This window comes from Triticum dicoccoides, chromosome 2A (assembly GCF_002162155.2).
Source record: "Triticum dicoccoides isolate Atlit2015 ecotype Zavitan chromosome 2A, WEW_v2.0, whole genome shotgun sequence".
NCBI lineage: Eukaryota > Viridiplantae > Streptophyta > Magnoliopsida > Poales > Poaceae > Triticum > Triticum dicoccoides.
The window spans coordinates 740267522-740278382 of record NC_041382.1 but is presented as its reverse complement, the minus strand read 5'-3'; positions in this window follow the sequence as shown (position 1 = coordinate 740278382).

The window sequence follows — 10861 nt, the reverse complement described above, 5'->3', positions numbered from 1 at the left end:
GGCGCGGGGCGACGACGGGCTCGGGGCGGCGCGCGGCGGGCGTGGGGCGACGACGGGCTCGGGGCGGCGACGACAACGACGAACGGCCTGGGGGCGAATGGGAGCGGTTGGCCAAAATTTCACAAGTGTTGGCTTATATAGCCAGAGCAATGGTCCCGGTTCGTGACACCAACCGGGACTAATGCCCCTCTTTGGTCCCGGTTGGTGCCACGAACCGGGACCAAAGGCCAATTTTCAGCAGCCGAAAGGGGGGAAGCGGCGGCCTTTGGTCCCGGTTGGTGGCACCAACCGGGACTAAAGGGGGGATTGGTCACGGTTGGTGCCACGAACCAGGACCAATGCCCCCTTTAGTCCCGGTTGGTGCTACCAACCGGGACCAATGGCCTTTGCTGCCCCGCGCCCAAAAGTTTAGTCCCACATCGCTAGCTGAAGGGCGCTGGCACTGGTTTATAAGCGCGGGTGTGCCTCCCCATTCGAGCTCCTCTCTAATGCAGGCTTTCGGGCCTAAACTTGCTACTGCTTGTGGGCCTATTGGGCCTTCTGCGGGCCTGAATCCTGGCCCATGTAGGGTTTCTAGTCGTATTCAGGCTGTGGTGGCCCAGTAGGAGGCATTTTTTGGTTTTTTCTTTTTTATTTCTACATTTTTTTGGTTTTTTATTTTTTATTTCTACTTACAACTAAATACTTACAGTTTTTTAGTGATTTCTTTTTGCTTTTAGGTCACAAAAATTATAAACTTTCTGTTAGTGCCATTAGTTTTAAATTTTGAATAGTTTAAATTTGAATTTTTAAAAATTTGTGTGAATCACTAGGTTATGAATAACTTTACTAGAAAAATAGAATTTTTTTCTATTTATTTTTTATTTATACTTATAACTAAATAATTATAGTTTTTTAGTGATTTCTTTTTGATTTTAGGTCACAAAAATTATAAACTTTCTGTTAGTGCCATTAGTTTTAAATTTGAATAGTTTAAATTTGAACTTTTAAAAATTTGTGTGAATCACTAGTTTATGAATAACTTTACTATAAAAATAGAATTTTTTCCTTCTTTGCTATTTATTTTTTATTTATACTTACAATTAAATACTTATAGTTTGATTTTAGGTCACAAAAATTATATTCTTTTTGCTATTGAAGAATATTATAGTTTTATTTTAGTTGATCATAACATAATATTTTAATTGATTGTTTTTATTTTCATAAAAGTTTTGTAGTTCATTCTGTTTGCTATTAATTCATTCTTTGAGCTAAATGACTCTGAAATTGGAAAGCATTTCAAAATGAACTTTGAAAAGGTTGAAAGTTGGCATGGTATCATCATTTCACCCACATAGCATGTTCCAAAAAGTAGAGAGGGTTATGACAAAAACTTGATGCACTTCGTGTACAAAATGGACAATCACTTTCGAAGTATCAAAGTTTCGAACCATAAGACATGAAAGCATTTCAAATGAACTCTGAAAAAGTTGAAAGTTGAAAGTTGGCATGTACAAAACGGACAATGGTAGCATGTTCGTCTGTTACAAATTTGGCATGGTATCATCATAATAGTTGCGGGAGAAAGTCTTCACTTTTTCTTCGCTTGTGTCATTTGCTTATTGCGCCGTAACCATGGATAATCTTCATTGTTTATCAGGATGCTTGGGCCAGCCTTGACATTGAAGGGAGGAATTTCATGAAACTTTTCATAATCTTCAGACATGTCTGTCTTGCTGTCCACTCCCAGGATGTCCCTTTTTCCTGAAAGAACTATGTTGCGCTTTGGCTCATCGTATGATGTATTCGCTTCCTTATCTTTTCTTTTTCTCGGTTTGGTAGACATGTCCTTCACATAGATAACCCGTGCCACATCATTGGCTAGGACGAACGGTTCGTCAGTGTATCCAAGATTTTTCAGATCCACTGTTGTCATTCCGTACTGTGGGTCTACCTGTACCCCGCCGCCTAACAGATTGACCCATTTGCACTTAAACAAAGGGACCTTAAAATCAGGTCCGTCGTCAAGCTCCCATATGTCCACTATGTAACCATAATATGTGTCCTTTCCGCTCTCGGTTGCTACATCAAAGCGGACACCGCTGTTTTGGTTGGTGCTCTTTTGATCTTGGGCGATCGTGTAAAATGTATTCCCATTTATCTCGTATCCTTTGTAAGTCAATACAGTCAAAGATGGTCCCCTGGACAACAAGTACAACTCATCACAAACAGTGTTGTCACCTCTGAGACGTGTTTCCAACCAACTGCTGAAAGTCCTGATGTGTTCACATGTAATCCAGTCGTCGCACTGCTCCGGGTGTTTGGAGCGCAGACTGTTCTTGTGTTCATCGACATACGGGGTCACCAAGGTAGAGTTCTGTAGAACTGTGTAGTGTGCTTGAGACCAAGAATATCCGTCCCTGCATATTATTGAGTCTCTTCCAAGAGTGCCTTTTCCAGTCAGTCTCCCCTCATACCGCGATTTAGGGAGACCTATCTTGTTAAGGCCAGGAATGAAGTCAACACAAAACCTGATAACATCCTCTGTTTGATGGCCCATGGAGATGCTTCCTTCTGGCCTAGCGCGGTTACAGACATATTTCTTTAGGACTCCCATGAACCTCTCAAAGGGGAACATATTGTGTAGAAATACGGGCCCCAAGATGACAATCTCGTCGACTAGATGAACTAGGACGTGCGTCATGATATTGAAGAAGGATGGTGGGAACACCAGCCCGAAACTGACAAGACATTGCGCCACATCACTCCTTAGCCTTGGTACGATTTCTGGATCGATCACCTTCTGAGAGACTGCATTGAGGAATGCACATAGCTTCACAATGGCTAATCGGACGTTTTTCGGTAGAAGCCCCCTCAATGCAACCGGGAGCAGTTACGTCATAATCACGTGGCAGTCATGAGACTTTAGGTTCTGAAACTTTTTCTCTGGCATATTTATTATTCCCTTTATATTCGACGAGAAGCCAGTCGTGACCTTCATACTGAGCAGGCATTCAAAGAAGATTTCTTTCTCTTCTTTCGTAAGAGCGTAGCTGGCAGGACCTTTATACTGCTTCGGAGGCATGCCATCTTTTTCGTGCAAACGTTGCAGGTCCTCTCGTGCCTCAGGTGTATCTTTTGTCTTCCCATACACGCCGAAGAAGCCTAGCAGGTTCACGCAAAGGTTCTTCGTCACGTGCATCACGTCAATTGAGGAGCGGACCTCTAGGTTTTTCCAGTAGGGTAGGTCCCAAAATATAGATTTGTTCTTCCACATGGGTGCGTGTCCCTCAGCGTCATTCGGAACAGCTAGTCCACCGGGACCCTTTCCAAAGATTACATAGTGTAAATCATTGACCATAGCAAGCACGTGATCACCGGTGCGCATGGCGGGATTCTTCCGGTGATCTGCCTCGCCTTTGAAATGCTTGCCTTTCTTTCGACATTGATGGTTGGTCGGAAGAAATCCACGATGGCCTAGGTACACATTCTTCCTGCATTTGTCCAGGTATATACTTTCAGTGTCATCTAAACAGTGCATGCATGCGTGGTATCCTTTGTTTGTCTGTCCTGAAAGGTTATTGAGAGCGGGCCAATCGTTGATGGTCACGAACAGCAACGCCTTAAGGTTAAATTCCTCCTGTCTGTGCTCATCCCACGTACGTACACCGTTTCCATTCCACAGCTGTAAAAGTTCTTCAACTAATGGCCTTAGGTACACATCAATTTCGTTGCCGGGTTGCTTAGGGCCTTGGATGAGAACTGGCATCATAATGAACTTCCGCTTCATGCACATCCAAGGAGGAAGGTTATACATACATAGAGTCACAGGCCAGGTGCTGTGATTACTGCTCTGCTCCCCGAAAGGATTAATGCCATCCGCACTTAAAGCAAACCATACGTTCCTTGGGTCCTTTGCAAACTCATCCCAGTACTTTCTCTCGATTTTTCTCCACTACGACCCGTCAGCGGGTGCTCTCAACTTCCCATCTTTGTTTCGGTTCTCACTGTGCCATCGCATCAACTTGGCATGCTCTTCGTTTCTGAACAGACGTTTCAACCGTGGTATTATAGGAGCATACCACATCACCTTCGCAGGAACCCTCTTCCTGAGGGGCTCTCCGTCAACATCACCAGGGTCATCTCGTCTGATCTTATACCGCAACGCACCGCATACCGGGCATGCGTTCAGATCCTTGTATGCACCACGGTAGAGGATGCAGTCATTAGGGAATGCATGTATCTTCTCCACCTCCAATCCTAGAGGGCATACGACCTTCTTTGCTGCGTATGTACTGTCGGGCAATTCGTTATCCTTTGGAAGCTTCTTCTTCAATATTTTCAGTAGCTTCTCAAATCCTTTATCAGCCACATCATTCTCTGCCTTCCACTGCAGCAATTCCAGTACGGTACCGAGCTTTGTGTTGCCATCTTTGCAATTGGGGTATAACCCATTTTTCTGATCCTCTAACATGCGATCGAACTTCAGCTTCTCCTTTTGACTAATGCATTGCGTCCTTGCATCGACAATGACCCGGCGGAGATCATCATCATCAGGCACATCGTCTGGTTCCTCTTGATCTTCAGCAGCTTCACCCGTGGCAGCATCATTGGGAACATCGTCTGGTTCCTCTTGATCTTCACCAGCTCCCCCCGTTGCAGCATCACCGTATTCAGGGGGCACATAGTTGTCATCGTACTCTTCTTCTTCGCCGTCTTCCGTCATAACCCCTATTTCTCCGTGCCTCGTCCAAACATTATAGTGTGGCATGAAACCCTTGTAAAGCAGGTGGGAGTGAAGGATTTTCCAGTTAGAGTAAGACCTCGTATTCCCACATTCAGTGCATGGACAACACATAAAACCATTCTGCTTGTTTGCCTCAGCCGCATCGAGAAACTCATGCACGCCCTTAATGTACTCGCGGGTGTGTCTGTCACCGTACATCCATTGCCGGTTCATCTGCGTGCATTATATATAATTAAGTGTCCAAATTAATAGAAGTTCATAATCACATTAAAACCAAAGTGCATACATAGTTCTCATCTAACAACATATAGCTCTCCAGAGCATCTAATTAATTAAACCATACATTGAAACTATGTAAAACATTTCAATGCGAAAACAAATGCGTTCATAATCGCAACCAAGGTAACAATTGATCCAACGGCATAATGATACCAAGCCTTGGTATGAATGGCATATTTTATAATCTTTCTAATCTTCAAGCGCATTGCATCCATCTTGATCTTGTGATCATCGACGACATCCGCAACATGCAACTCCAATATCATCTTCTCCTCCTCAATTTTTTTTATTTTTTCCTTCAACAAATTGTTTTCTTCTTCAACTAAATTTAACCTCTCGACAATAGGGTCGGTTGGCATTTCCGATTCACATACATCCTAGATAAATAAAATCTATGTCACGTTGGTCGGCATAATTTTCATAAACAATAAATGAACCAATAGTTATAAAGATAATATACATACCAAATCCGAATCATAGACAGGACGAGGGCCGACGGGGGCGGATACCAAAACCATCGCACTATATAAGATGCAATAATAAATGTAAGAAAATGATACAAGTATCTATCTAAACATACAAGTAAGAATATTTTTCCTTTCAGAAAGAAGATAAGAACAAGAGGCTCACCACGGTGGTGTCGATGATGACATCGGCGCGGGTGATCGACGGCGGTGAAGACGGGGACGGGGCGTGATGGACCGCTAAATCTCGACAAATCTCGAGGAAAATGGAGCTTGGAGGTCGAGCTTCGAGAGGAGAAAGCTTAAGTAGTGTGGCTCGGACATTCCATCGAACACCTCATGTGCATAGGAGGTGATCTAGAGCACCACAAAGCCCTCTCCCCCTCGGCCAGAAAAAACAGAGCACTGTGCACTGCTCTTGCGCGAGGGGGTATATATAGGCACCTCATTGGTTCCGGTTGGTGGCATGAACCGGGACTAAAGGGGAGCCTTTGGTCCCGGTTCAAGCCACCAACCGGGACCAATGGTGGTGGGCCAAGAGCGAGGCCCATTGGTCCCGGTTCGTCCCACCAACCGGGACCAAATGGTCCAGACGAACCGGGACCAATGGCCCACGTGGCCCGGCCGGCCCCCGGGGCTCACGAACCGGGACCAATGCCCACATTGGTCCCGGTTCTACACTGAACCGGGACTAATGGGCTGAGCCGGCCTGGACCATAGCCCTGTTTTCTACTAGTCTTCGTCTCTCCAAGTTAACTGCGGGAAAGGTGCAGCTTTGTGATTTGACACCTCATTGCTCATTACTACGCCGGCGCCATGACTGGGGTGCTTCACCCCGGCTGCTCTGCACTGTATTCCGGTATGGCACGTGGACCCGGTAGCTTGATGTCCTACATGTCGGCGAAAGGAACTAGAAGATTTATGAAAGCGAGCGCTCCACTCTTACGACGGAGGAGTAGACAACACAACGGCCCAGTGAACTGTCACTTGTACTGTATAGTACTATAGTTTTGCTGTTTCGCACGATCCATCGATACAAACCCGATTAAACAGGAAAGGGCGGGATTTTTCCCGCGCGGTAGATGATACTGGTCATACATTTCAAAGGCAATTTTAATGTATGCAAACTGAATAATTATAAGTAACAATATGATATATAGTAAAACTAAAAACACATATGATTTATTGTGTTAGAGTGTAGTTGTAGTGCTGTATTGCATAGTTGTTAGATGTAACATGCGAGAATGTGTAGAGATGTAGTTTTGGAGGGCCTACAGAGAGAAAAGCGTAATACGGTCACCGAACTTCAGAATAAGCTGATTACGGTTACTATATACATTTTGCGGTGATTATACGATCACTTGCTCACAGCTCAGCATCGGATTGCACTCTGTTAACCGACCAAATAGTCTACATGGCGCCATGTTGACTAGTTAAATTGACCATGTTCATTGTGGGTCCCACATGTCAGTTCGCATAGGCAAAAGGTCAGATAAACACAAATTTACGCAGGCGCGACAAGAATCCAACCCGTGCGCGGGAATCACCTGGTTGTGTATGTGTCTGTCAGGGCCTGATGTGTGCGCATGCACGTGTAGGTTGAGCACTTGAGCGTGAGAGTGTGTGTTGGTCGTGTGGTGTACTGGTGTGTGCATGCATGCGTGCGTGTGTGCGTGTGAGTGTTGCGTGCGTGCGTGGCTGCGTGTGTACGTGTGAGTGTTGCGTGCGTGCGTGGGTGCATGTGTTTGTGTGAGTGTTGCGTGGATGCAGTTCATGTGCATGCGTGCGTGTGTGTATAATCACCACACCAGCTCATGTGTTTTAAAACAGACGGCTCAGCATACCAATACAAGGCCACCTTGTCCACTGTGCCCGCGGTCATGACTTCGAACCACCGTCCAAATATTTTTTTTGTCATTTGTTTTCATTCTTACTAGCAAGATGCCCGTGCGTTGCATGTAACATCAAGATGCATTTGTATGACTTGTTTATCTTTTGAGAGAAAAGGATGAACGAGGGAAGGCCTTATTTGCAAATGTGGAGAGGTGTGTGGGTACCTTTTTGCAAAATTGCCATAGTTTCTTTCCTATCCGTCAGATATAAATCGGACGGCCTATATTGCAGGATGGCAGGCACACCATCATCACCAACTCTGTTTTTAATAAGAGTGTATTTTATGTATTTTATAAGAGTGTAGATGTAGAGTAGATACAAGTCGACAGGTGGGCACGATGGTAGTGAGATAATGTGATGCAACACTAGAGGTGCCACGTGGAGCGTTTAACTAGTCAACTAGTCATGTCATGAGCAAATACAGAGTTGTACGGTGAGCCCGTGACTGCATAATAACCACTAAACGTAAATGGTGACCGTAATGAGTGGATTCTGAAGTCCAATGTACGTATCATGCTTTCGCTTCAAATACAATGATCGGCATTGCATATATCACGAGAGAAAGATGAAACATGCGTGAATTTTCTGGGGGCTTACTTTTAGAGGACCTGGAGATAGTTTTGTGTGCATACGTGAAAGGGGCGTACAGGGGGGTATGCGATGGAGAGAGAGATGCTCTTCGTTTCTCTTTATTATGACTAACTTTGTATGTAGTATAAAAATATACAAATTCACAGTGCGGAATAAATATCATTGTGGGCACCATGCAATGCAAATTAGCGTTCGTACTCCTCCATATAACTTTGTAATGTTGTATAGATGTAAAAAATCTAAAATAATTTTTTGGCCACACTTTATTCAAAAGGAATGTTGTATGCAAAATAAACATGAAGAGAGGGCTTTTTAGATCAATGGGGTACGTGATGTAACATGTGTGAATGTGTAGTTGATGCATTTGGCGGGGCCTAGAGAGGTATGTGTGTGTATTACGTATTCGAGAGAGGCATGGATAGAGGGGCCGACGGGGGGGGCGTGGGAGTGATAGCACGAGAAATGAGAGTGGTCTAGAGAGAGAGACGAATATGACGTCACGACAAGAGATCCCATTCCGTTGAGTGTGTATATGCAAGGGGGGAGGGAATAGAGGCACCAGGACAAATTTTCTGTGTGTGGTGTTTGTGTTGGTATGTGTGGGTGTGAGAAGATAATGAGGCGTGGGGGCAGAGGGTGCGTCACCGCGTGAGGTCCGGTGGGTCGAGGTGAGGCCCTTCGTTCTGTTCCGTCCTGCGCCACATTGGTCGGTCCGTGATGCATTTAGGAAGACCCATGGATGACTAGTCGTACAAGACAAAGATAGCAGAATTGTGAAGGACTCTGTATCCACTGACAAAGCCGGATAGGATTTGTAACCCTAGGTTCTCAGACTAAGGTAACCCCTTTATCTCTAACATTACTATTCATCCAACCTAACTTTAAGGGGCATCCTACAAAATGCTCTACTAGAATCATACTCGTCGATTAGGAAGAGAGGTGTGAGACAATGCGTGAGAGACAAGCGTAAAGATAATGTGTGTACATGAGACACGTAGGCAGGTCCATGTATATAGAAAGGGTCGATGAGGATTGTGCATGTGTATGTTTGCGAGAGGAAGAGTGCCTGTGATAAAGGTTAGTGAAAACAGTTGTAAATGGTTACGAGAGGGAGGGAGGGTTATATCTAGAGCATGTGTGCGAGAAAGAAACCTCGGGAGAGAGTGTGTGAGCATGTGTGAGAGACCACCGATGGAGAGTGAAACTACACGTAAAAGACTGCTCTACACATTGATTAAAGATATAAATTGTATCCAAATATTAGGATGGGATCATGATATTTGCAATTCGCATAAGGAGCGGTCATTGATCCATCAGACATCTAGATTCTATCGAATTTGAGCATGTCTATGTTATTATTCGACACAATTGATCCATATAGTTAGTATTTTGAACTCCAGACAATGCATCGCTTTAGCAATCGAATATAAACGTGAGTATAGTTCATGTTGTGTGTGTAAAGCACATTATACATACAAAAGTTACACAATGGACATTTAAATAGCTACTACCTATGAACTAGCATACATTTGAATTCAACTTAAGGTGGTTTAAAAATCGAATTCAACATGAAGTCCATTCAATTATTTGAATTTGATATCATGCCATTTGTAAACCATACCTAAATTATGGGGCACCAATCTTTGCTCTGATTTTGTACATAATAGCATATGTAGTCGTGTACAAAATAGATTCAAATTTAGCTCCTCCATTCCAAAATAATCGTAGTTATAGGATTTTCAAGTGTCAAAATTTCAAAAAGTAGTGGATAATTTAATGAGGTTTTCAAACATACAAGGTCAAATATAACGTTGTATATTTAGGTCAATCCTCATAGTTCAAGAGTACTCTAGACGTGAATGCTTGTGTTGCAAAATTTTGAACGAAGCGCCAAAAGAGCCTCTACTCGCCCGAAACCGCGTGAGACCAATGTTTGGTAGTACAAGGAAATTACTTTTCTAATAACTCCGACCCGTGAAACCTACCGGCCCGACGTCCAAAGGTCTAAACTGGGGTAGGTTTGTAGCTTCATCTAGACGCCATGCAACCGCATCCGAAAAACATTCATACACAATGGCCGCCTAAGCACACATACGCGCGGCCGAAATCGCTCCCGCCCACTATTTGGGACACCTGGGATTACCATCCTACCCCCGACCCGCAGTAGGTCCAAAATTTAAGAGGGGGGGCAAAGTTTGTACTTTCCCCAAATTTCAAACAAGCGCGTCCCATTTCTGTTCAAAAAAGCCAAAAACAAGCGCGTCCCGGACCGAAACATGGTCCCCCCCACCCGTCCGATTCCCCATTCTTACTATGTGGGCGCCAAAACTACCTCTCCGCCAGCCGCGAAACCCCGGCGTCCTCCGTCCGCCACCCCATCCCACCCATCAACCGCCGCCCTCCTCCATCACGCCGGAGCCGATACCCCGACGTCATCGTCCAGCGCAACCTCAACCGCAACACCCTCCACGGCTAGTAGTTGAAGCCGAGGCCGAGCCGTCCATACCCGAGCCAGTTCAACCACACCGTCCTGCTCCTCACCGCTGCCGCTCCAACTTTGCCACCCTCCACCGCACCGGAGTTGTTCCTGCTACGCCGTCCTTCGCCGCCTCAAATCTGCTTCCCCTCCGCTGACATACAGCCACGGCAACACAGTCAACAATTTGGCCATGGGTTCGTCCAAGCCTGCACCCTCCAGAACATCAGTTTCCCCGGTAAAAATAAGAAAATCGGCGCGACTTGTGGAGGTGACCACACCGGCAACCGAAAAAGGTACTCCTCTTCCCTTATTCGTGTAAATCTTATGTCTCTGCTTGCACGGTATTCATCCCACAGAAGACACTAGTTGACCGCTTCTTCTTGATACTAGATGTTCCTAGTACTCGCGATGCACAAGGTTTCTCCTCAT